This window comes from Phoxinus phoxinus (genome assembly GCF_949152265.1).
Source record: "Phoxinus phoxinus genome assembly, chromosome: 4".
Lineage (NCBI taxonomy): Eukaryota > Metazoa > Chordata > Actinopteri > Cypriniformes > Leuciscidae > Phoxinus > Phoxinus phoxinus.
This window is the reverse complement of record NC_136879.1, coordinates 41,051,906-41,072,133: the sequence shown is the minus strand read 5'-3', so window position 1 is coordinate 41,072,133 and position 20,228 is coordinate 41,051,906. Positions and strand designations below refer to the sequence as shown.

The following is a 20,228-nucleotide window of genomic DNA, read 5'->3' as shown; positions in this document are numbered from 1 at the left end:
GCGTGTCCAAGTTGTTGATGGAGATGACGTAAGATCAGCTGGGAAACATGCAAATCTTTGGAAAGGATAACAGGATGTTTAATCTCTGATGGTAACATAGACCTTTGTAAGCGATCCCCGACTCTGAGAATGTCACCTTCCAGTATAGGATCCAACTTGTACACTGAACTGTCCTTGGGGACATTAACCAAGCCATTCTTCAGGGTGGCAATTTAACTCTTAAACCTGTGTTTTTGAACAAAACGAAGGATTGCCTTTTCTGCTTCTTCATAACTTTCTGGAGTTAAAGATTTGCCTCCAAGAGTGGCTTTGAAGCTCTGAAGTTTCTGTTCAACAAACCCTTTGACTCCTATGTCTCTGTCACTTTCAGAAGATTTTAACTCTTCTCTCTTTTGGCTCAGGAGAAAAAGAACTCTTTTAAGCTGGAGAAACCAGGCAACAGATGTGTTAAGCTTCCTCCAAGATGAGAAATAATTAATGAGATAGTCTGTGGGATCTTCTGAGCGCTTGACAATAGCATTCACAGCTACTTCTCTTTTGACCTCTGGGTCCTCAGATGGAATCACAGCTATATTCACATCAGTGATTGGCCACTCCTTCTCTGGCAAAGAGAGGAACTCTGGACCTTTAATCCATTTCTGGTGTGTGAGAAATTCCTCTGCTTTCAGTCCACGAGATGCTTCATCGGCAGGATTGATCTTAGAGCCCACATATTTCCACTGGTCAACGTCTGTGGCTTCTCTAATAACCGAAACCCTGTTTGCGACAAAGGTATGGAAACGTCTAGTTTCATTGCAGATATACTTGAGGACGGTTGTACTATCTGTCCAAAACACTGACCTCTCCAGCGGCCACTGTAACTCTTTCTGAAGCATTCTGCCCATTCGGACGGCCAGAACTGCTGCTGCGAGCTCCAGACGAGGAATGGTGACTTGCTTCAGAGGCGTAACTCTAGTCTTTCCCACAAGAAATGAAACATGTATTTTATCTTCAACTTTCAGTCTCAGGTAAGACACCGTACCATATCCGACTTGACTGGCATCTGAAAAGTTGTGAATTTGTGCTGTTACAGATGTTCCAAAATCAGAAGGTTTAATGCAGCGATCCACCTGGAATCCAATCATTTTTTGGAGATCCGTTAGCCAGTCAGACCATTGTTTAGAGAAGGAAGGGGGTATTTGTTCATCCCACTTCAAGTTTCTTCTACAGAGCTCCTGTAACATTAACTTAGCTGACATGATAAAAGGACCCAAAAAACCCAATGGATCGTACAGTGAGCTGACCACCGACAAAATACCTCTCCTGGTATGTGGCCGTTCCTGTACCGAAGTCCTGAACCCAAACTTGTCCGACTGAACACACCATTGCAGACCAAGCGCTCTTTCAATAGGAAGCTGGTCCGTGTCTAAATCCAGTTCCTTCGTTTCTGTTGCTCTGATGTTACTTGGGATTGACGTCAACACAGAGCGGCTATTAGTCACCCATTTTCTGAGACTAAATCCACCTTTGTCACAGAGCACAGTCAAGTCCTTTGCAATTTGAATTGCATCTCTTTCTGATGCGATGGACTTCAGGCAGTCGTCCACATAAAAGTTATGAAGAACTGTACTGATCACTTCATCTGGAAAATCCAATGCATTGTCCTCTGCAGTTCTTCTCAAGGCATAATTTGCACAACTTGGGGACGATACAGCTCCAAACAAGTGTACCTTCATTCGATGTTCTACTGGTTTTTGATCAGTATCGCCATTAGGCCACCAAAGAAAGCGAAGAAAGTTCACGTGTTTATCAGGCACCTGTACTTGATAAAACATGGCATGGATGTCAGACATGACAGCAACACGTTCTTTCCTGAACCGAATGAGAACCCCAATAAGAGAGTTGGTGAGATCTGGACCCTGCAAGAGCTGACAGTTTAGTGATGTTCCTTTGTATGTAGCTCCACAGTCAAACACAACCCTCAGCTTCCCTTTACTGGGGTGATGTACTCCGTGATGGGGGATGTACCAGACTTTTCCATCCGCTTGTTCCAGTTGGTCAACGGGTACCACTTCAGCATAGCCCTGCACCAACATATCACAGATAAATGAGGTGTACTCCTCCTTAAACTTATCGTTCCTCTCAAACTTCCTCTTCAAACCTTGGAGGCGCTGTTCAGCAACACAGCGATTATTTGGTAAGACAGGATCTTTTTCTCTAAAAGGTAAGTCAATGCAATAATGTCCGTTCTTCAGTTCTGCTGTACTACTCACAATCTTCATGAATTTGACGTCCTCTCTAGACATCTCCAATCGCTCCTCTGATGTTCTTTCATTAAAATCATGGTTATATTGTTTAATGAGCATTTCTTCCAGATATTCCACTGAAATGTGATTGGTTGTAACAGAGCAGCCAGTCTTTACTCCATTGCTGCCTCCACCACGAAGTGGTCCATTAATTATCCAGCCAACTCTTGTTCGAACTGCATATGGTCCTTCACCTTGACTGTTAACCACCTCCCAGGGTTCCATCACTTTTGCTGCATCAGTTCCAATGAGCAGATCAACATTTGAATCCACATCATGAAGGTTTATGTTCCCCAAGTAAGACCATTTAGCCACATCCTCTTGTCGTGGAATGTTCAACTTTGACACTGGCATAATCTTTTGAGTCAAAACATTAGGCAACTCAATAAAATCATTAGTATCCATACCAGACACTTCCAAACCAGACAAAACATTAGTACTCACAATTTTCTTTTGACCCATTGTCCTTAATAAAATGTTTGCTGGTTTTCCTCTTAGACCAAGTCTCCTTGCCAAATCAACAGTGCAGAAAGTACCTGAACTCCCGGGATCCAGAAATGCGTAGGTCTGCACAACTGTATTACTCGTCTGGCTTTTAACCTGAACTGCGACAATTGAGAAGACAGTATCATCCTCTTCACCGGCCCCTATATGACCACACGTCTGTTGTCCAGTTGACACACTTGGTGGAAGGCCCACAGACTCCTGTGCTTCTTTGAATGATGTACCCGTTCTCTCAATATGAAGGACTGATGGGTGCTTCAGATGACACACACTACAATCCAAGCGACTCCTACAGTCTTTGCTTGTGTGACCAATTTTTAAGCAACCAAAACAAATTCCATTTTCCTTTATGAAACTTATCTTGTCCCGGTGCATCTTCAACTTAAACCGTGAGCATTTATCCAGAGCGTGATTGTTCTGTTGGCAGAATAAACAGCATTTAAGATTACTTTGCGCAGAGGATGACTTGATCTTATCACCAATGTAGATCTTATCTCCTTCTTTTACTGAACTGACACTGGTTGCAAAAGTGCTTCCAGTTCTCCTCTGTTTTGCATGGCCAGCGTTGGAGGCTTTAGTATAGCTGGTAGGTTGACATTCCTGTATATCACCAAACAGAGGGTCAGAGACAATTCTTACTTCTTTCTCAACAAAGGTCACGAGGTCAGTAAATACAGCCCTGTTTCCACTTTGCTCCTGCAGATCACATGCAATGTTTCTCCATTTTTCTCTTAGTTTATAAGGCAATTTCATCACAAGGCTTCTGAGATTGGATGGCATGTCCAACTCATTCATATACATGACTTGCTGTGTTAAATTGGAACAACCTCGAAGAAACAGAGAAAATGATTGTAGTGCTTTCACATCCTCTGGCTTAATGAGAGGCCATGTAAGAATTTTGTCCATATAAGCAGAGGCGATCTTGTGCTCATTGCCAAAATGTTCTGCAAGAAGGGATTTAGCTCTTTGGTATCCCTGCTGAGGAGGCAAGTGCTGACAACTTTTCACCAGGTCTCTTGGCTGACCCCTGGTGTACTGCTCCAGAAAGTTCAAGCAATCACTCATATTATTAGTCTTTTCTTCTACACAACTTCCAAAAGCTCTAATAAAGGTTTGAAACTGAAGAGGGTCACCATCGAACACAGGAATACTTCTCGTTGGCAGAGCAGATGCTAAATTTTGCTGAACCAACAGTGTGGTAATATCCTGTCGTTGCATAATGCTCACAATATCATTCTGGGTGTTATCACTGCGTGCTGAGTTAAGATAGGATTGCAGTCCTATTTGTTGAGCATCATGAACCATTTGTGTCCTCTGTGTTTGGGTGTCACTTGTTGTAAGTCTGGTGTCTGATTGTTTCATTTCCACCTTTTTAGGCCTGACAATCTGAGCCTGTGACTCAGGGTGATATTTACTGTGAATATTCTTTTTGTCGCTGTGTCCTGGAATGAAATGATCAGTGAGCGGATTCAGGCGGCCTGTCCTTTGCTTGTTCCTTTCATAATAGGAGTTCATTCCGTCAGATCCTTTCGAACCACATTTTGAATTCATTTTCAGCACACGAAGTTTAGCATTGGCTGTGGCAAGGTCGGCTTCCAGTGCCAACTGTTCCTTCTCCTTCCTTAAATCCTCTTCTTTGGCTTCTAACAAGTGTTTCCTCTTTAATGCAGTCATGTGTTCCATAAGTGCTGCCTTATCAGCTTCGGCTTTTATCCTTGCAGATGAAGTTGAGGATATTCTTGATACTTCAGAGTGTAATCTAGAATTATTCTCCTTTGCAAATGAGATGTTAGATGCACTGTCTTCAGGGTTAATCCCATCAGAAATTACACTTTGGTTATCAGGATGTTCGGCATCAATATCAGCTGATTGTACATATGGGTGAGCAGCCTCTGACAACCAGCACTTTACTTCCTCAGTGAAATCACAGAACATGGTCATCTTTGTATGAAAATACTTATTTTGTCTTTGAACTTCACTTTCTGGCAAATTCAAATTCAAAAAGGATTCATGCGTGTCATTAGCTTCCTCATAACACTTAATGCATTTTCCCAACTGAGATTGCACAGAGTTCACATTGTCAGTGGATTCCATCAAGACCCGTATTTGTTCCATGTACTTCTTAGCCTGCTTGCATTTCAAAGACCTCTTTTCTTGGCACGTTTTTGCAAAAAATGCCAACCCTTTCTCTGTGAACTTGACGCTTCGTTTTACAGAGTGCGTAGGCAGAACGTCACTCTTCACTCTTGAGGTGCTAGATTGTTGCGACATTGCTGCTTTGTTCTCCAATAAGTCCAGCTCAATTTTCACACAATTTGTTTGCCATAGCATGAAGAAACATCATTTGTTGCATTAGGTCGTTTCAATGACATAGCTTTTCTATGAATGAATGACGTAAATGTTTCTGTTGAGGTATTGCGCAACCGCGCTACACATCCTCCAAAGTCCCTCAAAACCTTTAAGACTTCCAATATTCAACCTCATGCAGTGAAAAATGAATCCGACGCTCCAATAGCTAGGCCGTCTTCCAATACAGCTTCAAAGAAAACATTTTTCACATACCGACTGTTGAACAGCTTCCTGTGATGTCCGTAGGCCACCGTCTTCCAGACAACGACGTGTTTTTCAACAACATACTCCACAATCCTCTTTCATGTAAGTAATCCAAACTTCCACGAAGTCCATCGACATGAATGTCCACATAAAGGTGGGTTTTTTACTTTATGTAATGGCGATTTGTCCTCGACTTAAACCAAACAAGAAATCAAAAAATAAAATAAACAAACTCAAAATCAAACAGCCACTGAGGCACCTGAAGATCGCATCTTACGCAGGGCACAATAAGTCCAATGTCCAGGCAAGCATATCGTTCATGCGGTTTATTTCCATTTGAGCAAGCATACAAACAAATGCCGTCTGCAGCCTCTCTCTTACCCTGGTAAAAAACCAACAACCTTTCCCAGTGCCTGCCTGTCCTAGGTGTAGCCACCAATATATACACACAAACAGGTGCTCAGTACTATCAAAATAAAAGTCCCCAAAAAACAAAAATTAACGAAAATAATAACATTCACATTCTGTATCTACATCAATAAAATAATCATGCAAATTATTTAAAGTGAAACAATATAAAGTAATTTAATTATTAACTTAATTACAAAGCAAGGAAATAGCTCCAACAGACAGCATCATTAGCCTACCTTTGAAATTTCACTTCAGTTCTTGTCTTTGTCTCTTTCACTTCCATCGGGTCTGAAACATATTAAAACATTAAGTTGTAAGAATGAGTTCAAGGAGGATTAATGTGAATTTTCAAGTGAAACCTGATTTAATAACAGAAAACAAGTGAGATCTGCTGATTAAATATTATATTTTTTGTAGGGCTGTCAAAAATCCAAAATAAAAGTTTGTGTTTACATAATATATGTGTGTGTACTGTGTATAATTATTTATATATATATATATAAAACACACACAATCATGTATATATTTAAGTAAAATTGGTTATATTTATATATAAAATATTTATATATAATATAAATTATATAAATGTACATACTGTATATAAATGCAATTATTCCTTAAATATACATGAATGTGTGTGTATTTATACATAATAATTGTAAACAGTATACACACTTATATTATGTAAACACAAACTTTTATTTTGGATGTGATTAATCACGATTAATCTTTTGACAGCCCTAATTTTTTGATGTACCAAAGTTTAGTTGTCATCCTCTTGTTAATAGTCAAAATGTGAACGACAACTGCTGTACAAGATTATGATACAAGTGCATTTATATTCCTAGATTTGCTAATTTTTCAGCTCTTATGATTGGCAGCTAACAATATATTAAGCAATTGAACTAATTGAAAAAAGTTCATAAAATCAGCCATGATTTTTTTTTTGTGCGTGTAGAAAGTAACTATAGAATTAAACAGGAGATTCTGGTTATTCAGATAATAGGTTAATGTTTTGTCTTTAAACTTTAATACAAATCTAAATTACACACCAGCGAATTTAGTAAAAAAAAAAAGGTCTTGTATAGCAGATTTCACCCAGCAACACAAATGAACCACATCTGCAGTTTATTTACAGAAGACAGACAATAAACACACACACCCCTTCAGATTCACTGTCTTTCAGCTGAAGGATGAATGACCTTTGCTTTTTCTCTATGACCCGGTTTGTCTCACTCTTCATCAACACACACACACACACACAATCAGAATGTGGATGATATCAGAATTATTTATTTACGGTACCACTACCTGCACACAGACCAGTGAAAGAGAGAAGACAGCATGTCGTGATGTTGTTTAAGCTCCACCACCAAATCAACATATATTTCACCTCGTTAGAAAGCACGTGGAAAATGACGCAGATAGAAAGATCGTAGAGTGCATCCAAAGTCAAACAGACATAAAATGATCAAAATACTCATAATATAAACAGAAAACACTCTCTACAAACCAATCAGTCTCTACTGTGAACAATCCTTGCATACAGTGTCAAACGTTTTATATGAAATTGTATATTCTTAACTTTCAGTGTCGAGCGACCACAGAAATGACTCACCCACAGCAGTTTTCTCTACAGTGGCTAATAGCGCCACCGGCTCAGCCAATAGAAGCGCAATCCCATTATTGCAGGATTTAGTTACTTAAAGTCGGCATGAAATCAAATTTGACAAATCTTCTTTTTATATGTAATATTGTAGTGTTTATTATAAATCATTAGAGCCCTCAACTTACAATATTTATCTCGTTACAGATGCATGAGAAAAGACACATTAACTATCGTCCTCCATAATCTGCAATCTAATACACAGGTCACAGATATGGCTATAAACATACATTAACATTAAAATAAAAGCTAAACCCATTTAAACGACATTTCCACAGACTCAATCCACCAAAATTATATGTGAAGTATTTTTTTTTTTACGTTTGTTAATAAAAGTCCAAAAATACATCAAACTGTTGGCAGAAAAACGCATGCATTCACTTAATTGTAACGAGGCTTCAGCAAAGGGAGGATTCATTTGCAGCTTTATTGTAATCTTGTCATACAATCAGGGTCAATAACCAGCAAACACAACATAGAGACAAAGCAACTCATAATCTGAAAACAGGCATAAAGTCAGACAGCAAACTTACATAAATCAGTCCACAATAGAAAGCAGTTCAGGACAGCAGCAAACAATCACGAAGAGAATAAACAGTCCAAGAGTAATCCACGGGAAGACTAAACAACGGGAAGAAACGCTCAGAGATGTTCACCAGGGAAAAACAAAACTTCACAATGAGGAACTTCTTCTTCTTCTTCCTTGGGTTTTTACGGCAGTTGGTATCCAAAAAGTTACATTACTGCCATCTGCTGTCCATTATCACGTCACATACTGTTTATATCCTTCTTTCCAGTCCTCTTAAAAAAATACAACAAATATTTCTTTCCTTGTTCACTCTTTCCACATTCTAATATACTTTTTACATTGTAGGGGAGAGCCGGGACAGTTGAAACACTTTTCAGATAAACGTCATTTTCTACGATAAGGTTACAGATAGATTTTGTGTGTGTGTGTGTGTGATCAACAACACACATATTTGTTATCTTAGTATCATGTGTTATTCGGTACAAATATAGAATGATTTAAGTAAAAATGGACTTTGATCGGTAGTTGTGCTTTGTTTCAATTTTTTGGGTTGCAACACAGGGACGGATGAAACATAACAGTTTAAACGGTAACTATTTATCTAATGCTTGTTTTTATGAACAATACCTGACAAGTAACTTATGTACATATTGTTACAAACATATTTTGTAATTTATTTTAATTTAAAGGCTCATTTTAACCATTTTTGTTCTATCACCCATTAAACATAGGTGATAAGCCTATGCGCATTTTGTGTAATCTTTCTAATAGGCTATTTTGACGAAGACAGACAAATCCGTTTTACAATTAACTATCTTACACTTCTTCCTTGAGTCATATCGAGTGTTTACTAGTTGAATAGCCGTAATAACGGTTTTCCTATGACCAGGTTTAACTGGCAGGAGGCGCTGTTTCAACCGTCCTGACGGCGCCTCCCGCCAGTTAAACCTGTTTTGCCCTTAAACTAAAAAACGTTAATATTGCTCACTTAAGGGTGTGTTACAGTACTAATACACCTGCCGTATTATCATTACAATGGCACATGAAACCATAAATACAACTTGTCAGTCAAAAAAAGTACCGCACAAAAGAATTCACTTACTGCACTCAAAAACAGCTTTCCGGATTTAACGGCATGACGTAAAGAAGAAATGTTTTCGCGGGTCTGGTAGACATTGCGTGTTATACGTGCTGACGAAATTTGACGTACATACATGACGTGAGTGGTTTTCAAGGAAATCTCAATGTTTCATCCGTCCCGCGTTTCAATCGTCCCGGCTCTCCCCTACTGTCCTATACCAATTTTTCAAGCTATTTTTCAACTCTTGTCTTTCATTTGAAAAATTTCCTGCATGATATAAAAATGTGACCAACTGTTTCCTCCTCTTGACATTCATCGCATTGGCCTGTTGGATGTTTACCTAACATGCGAAGAGTTCCATTTAAAGGAACACTTCACCTCTGGAAAGATGAATGTGTATTTAAAATGGGTCATTTATGTAGAAGAAATGTGAAATTATTTTTGAATTTGGAGCCTTCTAGACTGAGAAAAGCCAGAAAATATATTTTTGGCTTATGGGGATGAAAGACAACAACTCCCAGAATGCACTTGCTTCGCTGCCCTAGAAGGCCACGCCTACCGGTAAGAGATCGCAGTAAACAACAAAGCTATGCTACTAGTGAGTCTGCCCGGTATTTTGATGTCGCCCAAAATGTCCAGGATTCGCGGCTTTTGCGCTCTACAGTCGCCATTCCTCATGTTTACTGTGACGAGCAGGAACGAGACTGACGGCCGCGGGAGAACGACGCGAGGCCGGTGGCGTGATTCCTGATGAGTGGCGCCGGCGCCTGTGAGACGCACGCACCGGTCTCGTATCTCTCACGGAGGAGCGGGAATTTTCTTAGCAATGTTAAAACGCACATCAACCGATCACTTGTTTAGCGTTCATGTAAACACTACATTCAGATTCACCAATCGGAATGAATTCAGTTAGATTGAAACAAAAGGTGTGCATGTAAACAATGAATGGCGACTGCAGAAAGCAAAAGCCGAATCCCGGAAATTTTGGACGATCTCGACGGCCGGACATGTCCGGGAAAAAGAGGATGGTAACCCCTACTACTCAGCCTTCTCCACAGAATAAGAAACTGTTAGCTTAGTTTCCAAATAAAAAAATGTCTATATGTACACTATATGTACATTCTGTGAGTGAGATCCCTCTATGGGCGGGTTGAAAACATGCGGATCTAGCGCCTTCTACTGGATAAATGATGAGCTAGTGTTTGTAGTCTTACCCTTATTCAAAGAAATTTGACTTCCTGCTTTTTATGACGCAAAATGACGATTTTTGCGTCATAAAAAGCAGGAAGTTGAACACTTAAATCCTTATTTCTCCCATCTCAGGGGAAAATAAGGGAATAAACCATGACCATTCGAAAATGTGACTGGGTTTCTAAAGATACAAAGTCTAATGCAAATGGGTGAAGTGTTCCTTTAACTTACAATGTCCAATCCTAGGTCTTGTTATTACCACTTGCTCTTTCCTTCTATTTGTCATCTCTCTTATACTGTCTACTTTATTTTGAATCATGTATAGTTCACAATGAGGAACTTCTTCATCTGTGGTTTTTATTGGCAGTTTGCAAACGAGACACATTACCGCCATCTTATGGATTGAAGTGTGAACTCATTGGGATGTTGTTACTAAACAAAATAAAATAATAAAACCTAAATCTTATTTGCAAGCTGAGTTTCTTTCATTAAGATCATCCTTAGTTATGGTGTGCCAGGCAAACTCCATAGGTTTTTTAAAACTCAATCCTTTTTCCGTTGCCCTCTCTAGTTCTTGTTGTGGCAAAAACAATTACTAAACTCAGCATTCCCAGGCAAAGAGACGTCAAGATCCAAATTGTATTTAAAAAGAAAAGTAATTTATTCATGCAAGAAAATGGTTGCCTGACCCCAGCCTTGCAGCCAGGCTGCAGGCCAGAGTCAGAGACAGACAGATACTGGGACTTCTCCTCAAGAGAGCTTGGCCTGCTACTTTATAATGCAAGGGGAAACCATCACCCCCACCGTTTATACAAGCAGGAACAGCTTCCCCCAGCATGGGAACTTAAAACACAGATCATTCTCGGGCTCACACCCATACAGCTGTATCAGCGTTACAACATAAAGCTCAAAATACAGAACACATGGCATTCATATATTATCATTGAGAAAACAAAATAAACAAAGAAAAGATTAAAATTGCCACTACAATTTCTCCCTGTTTTTCATTCTCTGAAAACCCAAATAAATGCAACAATTTTAAGTCATTTCATCATATTTATACCTCTCATTTAAATCTTCCTGTTATCCCTTCCGTGACCATGTGACTAAAACCCAAATTTTTTGACATTCAAAACTGACCAATCAGATAATTACAACTTCCCTCATTGTACCAAATGTCGGACAATTTCATACCCCCAAAATACACACATCTTAGGCCTACAGGCCTTGATAACTATCAGCACCTCTGTGCCTTTACAGACTCCAAATGGTCATTATGGAAATAGGTTGTCAAAAACAGCAAAGCAGATGTCTTTGTTCATTTCAAATATCTTGGATTATTTTCAATCCTACAATTCCCCATTGGTCCCGTTGGCCACACACGTGGAGTCCAAAGGTGACACAGTCCATCTTCAGACTTTTCGTCCAAGCTTGTAGCAAAACAGTTTGTCAGTTGTTCAGTCTTTTGTTCACCATCCAGCCCTGCAGGATTAGGCTCTATCAAATTGGGTTGCACCGTTATGCAAATCATCCATCGAATACCTGCACAAGAACAGTCACTGAATCTTGGAGCAAACGCCGGTTCCTCTTTCCGAGGAGGACACAGAATGTGAACTTGCAGGGTTGCAGGGATCCTGTGATTCTAAAAGAACATCTAGCACAACGACACAAAAGCAGACACATCTCATTTGTCATTGGTCAGAGGATTGATATGGTCAGATTGAAATTAGTCTCTGGCAAAAGGCCCTTAAATTGATGTACTTAAAAAAAAATATATATGGTCAAGAAATGATAAAAGAAAGATCTACAAGTTCTTACACTGTTTCAGGAAACACTCAAATAAATTTCATTACAACAAAACAACAACTGCTAGTTTAAAACATCATTTCATGAAGAGTATCAGCAAAAATATTCAGTGTACTCAAACACAGAGATTCAATTCATGTCCAAAAATATTGTTGCAAGTCAAATGGACAAAATACAAATAAACAAAAATCAAATAAGTTTCAGAAAAGTTTCAAAATCATTAATGAGAATTCAATGAGAATACAAATATTTATACTTCGGTTAAAATGACATACATTTTAAAATAACTTGGTCAGACAAATGATTACTTAAGTGATAAAGTAAATCCAAAGAAAAACAAAACAAACAATTACTGGATGCAATACACTGTTATCATTCAGTCTAGATCTAAAACTTAATAAAAATCATTACATTTTTGTGAAAAACAAAACAAACAATTTTCCATATAATTGATCACTTGAACCTTGTTGAAGTATCAAGCAATTAAATATTAACTGAAGCAGGGCTAAATGGGTAAGCTCTGTCACCACATTCCCGAATTCGGGCCCGCATTCACTCCAGTATAAACAAAAAATTGTATAGATTGTCATAGTATGAAAACCATATCAATTCAACACCCCTGGTTGATTTGAATAAACATACAAAATAGTAAAAATGATAACAAAACCCCTCATTTCAAATCCTGTCCTTGCTTTTAACACTTTTTACATTTCATCGTCTTCAGAAAGAAAAACAAAAGATAATCAAAAACAGAACAAAACAAAACAAAGAAAAACAAAAACATATCTTAACTCAATTAATACATTTCACTGTAACTTCCGCTACTCGAATCGTCTGCATAATTTTGTTCATCCTTCTAACCAATGTAGTTTTTCAAAATTTACTCTAATATTTCCATTATGGACCGTCTTTTTGCTTATTACACATCAATTAATAGATTTTCTACATTTTCACCAATCAAATCAATACCTAGTTTGAATCAATCAAATAAAATCATCAACATCATCACAAAACAGATTCTTCTGCTAAACCATTAGTTGGTCAAATCGTCTTTCTCCCTTGTACGTAATGGAGGCTGTTACTAACACAAGCCTTTGATCCCTCACTTTATACTTCGTTGGCATGTGTGGTTGCTGATATTGTTTGGTTTAGTTTAAGGTAAGATGCTTTGACACAGTTGTCACAATCTCCAACCTTGTTTTAGGACTGAACCATTTCCTGGCTGCTGTCACCTGTGAATGCAGATCTTAAAGTGTTTTTGTTAGTGACCGCTTTTCTACTCGGTCGTCCCTCTTGATGTGACCTGTGAAATCATCAACCTGAAACTTTATCACCAGATAATTTCTTGTCATTCTCAGAGTCCTTTTCCCCTGAAACACACTCAACCCACTTTGCTCATGTTAACAAAATAACATTTATACATTTGGAACAGGATCAATTCTGTTTGATCCAATCCATCCTGACATCCTTTCTGTCACAATAATAAGCCAGGATATCTAGCTAAATTCATCCATAGCCATTATTTCATTGGGCACAGTCTGCATCCTCTGTAAAGAAAAACAAATGTCAAATAGTTAATTCTTTTGTTGTTATGCTGCTGCATCTTCCCTGTTTCCTGTTGAAAACATTTCTTGTTAGCACACTTTTGTCCACCTGTGCGATGGCTTTCAGCAAATTCTAAACCACTCCCGTTTTTATGCACAATTTTACTTGTGCATCAATTTAACATAATTGTGTTTGGATTTATTAAACTAAACACTGTCCTGTAGACATCTTTCTCTGTCTCTTAACCAAAATGTTATATTCTTCACTCCATGCCACAATCTCATCTTCTTATCAAATTATTTGAAATGCAAATGCACTCTTTGCTTATCCTGCTTTTCAAGACTGCTCTCAACAGTTTGTCTGTTGAGAGCAAACTCAATCTCAATTCTAAGTCATCTGCAAAAACTGAATACAATTGTCATTCTACTTCTTCCCCTCCTTGGGCTTTACTGTCTTTACATCTGTGAGATCAAAGGTGTTATCTTATGGTCAAAATGACCCCTCTGTCCTCTGAAGATAATGATCCTTGACCCCCCCTGGTTTGATAACCCCTGTCTTTTCCTGCCTGGCAATCTCAGCAGCTACTGCATTTGTCCTGCTGATTTTAAACCTTTTACAAACATTCACACATACCCTGAAGAGAAACAAATACTTACTACAATTTCTAATAAAGTTAATATCTAAACAAAAGGTAGAAAATATGAATTTTCTACCACACCACATTCTCATCCTCCTATTAATGTGTTTGAAATGCAAATGGGCCTCAGTCATCTACAAACCTTTCTTAAAGTCATCTATGCACACTATTCAGACTATGAATAGCTATACCTAAACTCACACTTATCAAGACATACACTGCAGTCATCATCAAACACACCTGACTATTAACCGTTCATATTTCTTGTCTTTTCTCCAAAAAGATTTACATTTAAATCAAAATTTTAAACTTGCATGTAGCTTTTACCTAATTTTTACATGGCCTCTTAGCCATTTTCAAAACATGTCTATTCATTTGCTTTTACAAACGTCAGCTGTGTTGTTTTTTATTTTATTATCATTACTTTGCTTCAGCTTTCTTCCTAGCTGACCATAACAGAAAGAAAACATGTCAATCCTTCCTCAAGCAGTCTTTCGTAACACGCATGACTGCTGCTTTCTCTAAACACATGCTCTTTTCAACAGCCTTCTAAGACTGTAATTTAGACAAAATGTAACAATGAATTCATTACAATAACTTATTTTATGTATTAGTTCCTTCGTTACTCAGACTTTTCCTTGAATCTACAAAATATGTCTCCATTTTTAGCCACCATCATGTACTAATGGCCCTTTGTCATGTCCAATGGCCTTCATTAGTCTAAATTCCTTGCCCTTAAGGCAACTAAAATCAGACAAAGAAGTCACTGGTTCTAAAATAAACAAATCAAAACTGTCTTATTTTAAAGACTTCTTTAAAGTCATTCAGTTTTACTTCTAAAACATTTACAAATTGTCCTCTAAATTTATAAGATCCTGTAACATTATTTCTTTAAACATCTCTGTGTCTATGGTTTTCAACTGAAACACTGTGCTTTAAATAGCTCATTAGCATTTACAACACATGCTCAGATAACAGCTTTTAGCTGACATTTTGAATGAGAAGAGACTTTTGAGCCATTCCTGACTAATATTTTCACTTTCATAAACTAACTTAAGACTTCATCTATCATCTTGTTAACTCTAGCCTATAGTTTGAGTTATCTTTTCCATAAATTAAATGCATTTTCAATTCAAGCATAATTTTTATAGTTTCTTTTGCCCCTAAAGGGAATTTAGACATTATAAATTCCTACTCAGAATGAGTCTCTGTTGCACTGAAACTGTTTCAGCACACATCAAATTCAGATAATCAAATAGTTTTCAACCAAATCATAAACTTTATCTTATTTACAAACAGCACATCAGCTTGTAGGTCTTTCATAGTCAACACTAACAAACTTTTGTTTAATCAAATGCCTTTTATTTTCATCTTACATTTATCAACAGTTACGCCCTCAACACTGCTTCTTACTTAGCTTATTTGATTCTTTAGAGAACAAATAATTATTATTGAGTCCCAATGACGTTTCAAATTTCATCTAAATTTTTAGTTGTCATGTTCTCAAATTACCATAGTTTTAATATCTTACTTCCATATTTTCTCTTCTATGAGTTTATCAATCTGCAATTATGATCATCTAGAACCTTTTTTAAGCGTTTCATTAAAAGACAATCATTTTATAGCCTTCTTCAGATCTTCTCTCTGTAATTTTTCTGTTTATTCTAATACGACCATATCTAGCTGTAATAGATTGCCCTATCTAACCCTCCTAGGCCAAATTGTCTTTCACACCTAGGGGTCTTCATTTTTATGGTTAAATGACCTTCCGTGCCTTCCTGACTGAAAAGTTTCCCGTGGCTTAAGGTGTTAAAAGTTCCCCAGTAGCATGTGTTTTTGCTATGAGCGAGCCTTAAGAAAACAGACATGCATTCCAGAAGATAAACATGCTTAACACCACACAATGTCTGAAGAAGTTAAGAAAAGTTATTTCGTTTCATTAACACTACATTAATACACGTCACTCTCACATCATTTAGATGTAACCTACTGCTTGACCACAATAAAACACTTTACTGTTTGATCACGGCCAGCCTCCGAATTCACCCCCACTGCAGTTCTGTCCCTGCATTCAGGAAAGCAAACAGCAATACAATCTCTCAGTTGCAAATTCAATCAAAATAGCATTCTCTGTATTCTTTTACAATCTCAGTTCCCATAAACTAGATCTAACTGGAATAAAATAGAATACAATTCTAAATTCCCCTGAGTTTTCTAAATTCTCCCTTCCCTCGGGGGTTTTACTGTCCTCACTCGAAAATTCTTTGTTTGTGGGTAAATGATCTCTATCTTTCCTGAAGATAATTACCTACACTAAAAGTTCAAAGGCTAAATAACCCATCTGTCTTCCTAAAGTCAATGGTCTTTTCTTTACAAGTTAACCATACTAAAGAGTTCAAAAGGCTCTTTCTGACCATTTGTTTTTACTGTTTGAGTTTCATACTGTCTGACCACTATCAGATTTGAATGCACCCCCACTTTCAGTTCTGTCCCATTCACTAATGCAAACAGAGCTACTAATGCAATCTGTTGCAAAATTGAATTATAATAGCCAAATGCCAAATCATAGTAACATTACTCTGTTTTTCTAACCCATATTAACACAGAATTTTCTTCAAATTTGTATAATTTTGGCACTTTCTTTGTTTGGAACCAGTCTATTTTATTGTTTCTTTACAATCAGAATCAAACTTTTACAAAAGCATCATTTGCAAATCAGTTAGCTTCAGCTGTTTACAGCATTTGCTCTCTTCTGTCTCATTATTATTTATCAGGACGGTTTCACAGAAATTACAATATCCTTCATATCTCAGTCCCTAAATTACACAGACATCTCTCATAGCTGCCTGCACATTCAAATATTTTATAAACTCTGTTATAAACATATGGAAATCTATTCTTCAATATCCTTGTTTTCATAACATTAATACAATAATGCACATTCACATCATAATTAACACTGACATATAGAATTTTGCCCATTCTGCTTAATGAAACATTCCTCATGTTAATCCCTGTTAATCATACTCAATGCCTTATTTTTATCTAAAACTCACTTTTCATACCTTTTCAACTTAATTTGACTTAACAGGCCGCAGGCGTTCATAAATAGTTCCATGAATTCTATCAATCCCTACATTCCATGTTCCTTAAATCTTCAATCTTTCCCTACATTTCAGTTTCCTTCTTACATCTGTTCTCTTTATCTGCAATCCAACAATTCAGTTCAACAACTCTCAACAACATTCTATTTTCTATCCCTACATTTCAGTTTCTTTCTACATCTGTTCTCTTTCATCTTCAATTCAACAATTCTTCTTTTATTGTACCTGCTTCTTCAGTTCAACAATTCTGTCTGTTCACAGTTTTACACATGCTGAACACGATCACAAAAACCCTTTTGTTACAATTATCCGTTCTCCCAATTTCTTGCATGCATTTTCTGGCCATAATTTCTTCTTTTTAACAAAACTGGTGTGTAAAAATGATCTAGCTTACTGTTAGATGATCCCATTTTTGGCTGAATCTCCTCTCTTGGATTTTATTTTCGACGCGCGTCTTATTAATCTGTCCAAACGTCTTCGAACAGATCTGACTTCTTAACCCAAAATCAGACAGGTTTTAGCAAATATGCTCTGTATTCAGTTGTGACTCTTCCGTTCACTTACTTAATCAGCTGTGGCTCTTCCGTCCACCTACAAGCTAGTTTTCAGAAAATTGACTTGACTTCCTCAGGTCAATTTCCCGCTTAAAAACTCTACTCGCAACCAAAGAAACAGTCTCAGCCAATATGGTTCACTCACAGTTAGCCTATATCAATCTACACCCAACAAAAGAGAAGAAAAATAATAATAATTTGGCTGTCTTTTTTACCTGAGCTGAGATGCACTGCCACGGATTCTTTCTGATCCCGGTGAGGATTCTTCTCTGGCCCTGAAATCAGGAGTTGTCTCTCTCTCTCGTAACCTGTTGAGCTCTCTTTCTCAAACCGTCGAGGTATGAGACCAGTACCTGGTACTGGGGCGATTCACTCCGTCAACTCCGTCTCAGGACCAGGAGAAGAATTTGCCTCACGGAATCCTCACTTCTGACACCAAATTGTTGTGGCAAAAACAATTACTAAACTCAGCATTCCCAGGCAAAGAGACGTCAAGATCCAAATTGTATTTAAAAAGAAAAGTAATTTATTCATGCAAGAAAAATGGTTCTCTGACCCCAGCCTTGCAGCCAGGCTGCAGGCCAGAGTCAGAGACAGACAGATACTGGGACTTCTCCTCAAGAGAGCTTGGCCTGCTACTTTATAATGCAAGGGGAAACCATCACCCCCACCGTTTATACAAGCAGGAACAGCTTCCCCCAGCATGGGAACTTAAAACACAGATCATTCTCGGGCTCACACCTCCATCTCCAGCTGAACCAACGTTACATCAGCAAAAACTCAGAATACAGACAGAGAACATACAGCATTAATCTGTTAAATCATTAGGAAAGATTAAAAATGCCATTACACCCTCACTATACCAAATCCAGCCTCCGTTCTAATGATTTGGTGAGTTTGAGCACCCACTTCTGTCTGTCAACATATTTTCTTTTTCTTATAGGGCTGGACTTGTACCTACTGAAAAAGCAGAGAGGGTTAGTTTAGCAGAGAATATAAAGAATTGCTCTTAGACCAGTGAATAATCAAAATGAATAAAGTTAACATAATAATTAACCAAATTTGAAGCAGTCTCTAGAGTGATCATTAGTTGCCACACCTGTGGTTCTTCTGTTTTTAGATCATCAGTCCGTTGAAGCTTCTTGGCTGTCACTCTGCACATGTCGTCAGCCGATGCTGTCACTCAAAGGCCTGGTGTTAGGCTCTGCTGTTTCTCTGCCTCTTCTCAGTTTGGGCTTTGAAGTTGATCCTGCCTGAGTTTTGCATCTCAGGATTTTCTCTTTTTCCTTAGGAAAAGTCTCAAGTGAACGTTTCACCTTTTCCAGCATTAAATCAGTCTTTCTCCTTGTTGAGCTTTCCAGAAAGTCAATTTCAGGAGGGGAGCAGAAAGCCCCTCACCCACTTCTGTCTTCTTCTTTCTGCAGTCGTGTCTTTGACCTTTGGCCTCATTCGAAACTGTCATTGAAGCCATCTGAAATTTGAACACTCAGAGATCTGCATGAATCAAATTTAACTTTTAAAAATACTAGGTCCAATTGTGCCTGAGCTATTAGCTCTTTATCTAAATTTCACTTTTTAACCATCCTTTTTACTAGTTCTTCTATATAAAAATCTCACTGGTTGACAACAGCAGTTCTTCCATTCTATTTTTAGTAAAGCAAGTTCTTCATTGCAGGAAAAAGCAAGCTATTTCTGTTTTTCAATATCAGCAATAATCTAACTTTGATTATCTAAGTATAATTAAATTTTCCCTATCATAAAATCGGCTTTCAATCTTTCTTCTATCTTTGCATGCTGTGTTCAAATAATCTAGCATGGTGAATAACATTTTTCTCAACCAACATCAAGGAAATCCTCTTATCTTTTCTTTTTAATTATTGAATCAACAATATTTACTACAATTCTAAGATTCCTAATGTTTATGAAACTTAGTCACCCAATCTTGATCACCTAACACTGCACAACTTATTTTTTCTTAACACAAACTTAATTATCTGCAATGGAATAATTTTTCCACTCTGTCTTCAGGGATAATGAGATACAAATGTAGACGTCTTCAGATATAACATATTAAGCACGTGCAATCTTATTTATATTGATCTATTAATATATATATTATTTTTTATCTTATTTCATACTGCATTAATCTGCAGAGTTAATATCTTCAAACAATTTATACATGTCTCTAAATCCCATTCACACATTCTTTGTCCCTTTTCAAGTGACCAGGGTCAGGGGGTCACTATTTTTACCCACAGGCACAGTCAAGCAAGACACAGGATCCCACAGGCACACACACCCTATTCTGTACTCTATTCCCTGTCAGATCTGAATTATTCGCTACTTCTCAATTTTTTTTTTA

At 37.6% G+C, this 20,228-nt stretch overlaps 1 protein-coding gene across 2 annotated transcripts in view; it reads right to left on the bottom strand.

The window, feature by feature from the left end:
* Positions 1-8,119, bottom strand: part of LOC306997089 (uncharacterized protein) — a 49,321-nt gene extending 41,202 nt beyond the window's left edge. Inside the window, exons 1-2 of one of the 2 annotated variants that reach the window (XM_079610162.1) lie at positions 7,953-8,119; positions 5,990-6,041 (exon numbers count right to left, since the gene is read on the bottom strand). The gene's annotated coding sequence lies outside the window, so the exon portion shown is untranslated. Of the gene's footprint in view, positions 1-5,989; positions 6,042-7,371; positions 7,392-7,952 lie in introns of those variants that run through there. The other variant, XM_079610161.1, reaches the window with a different exon arrangement.
* Positions 8,120-20,228: the final 12,109 nt, after the last annotated feature.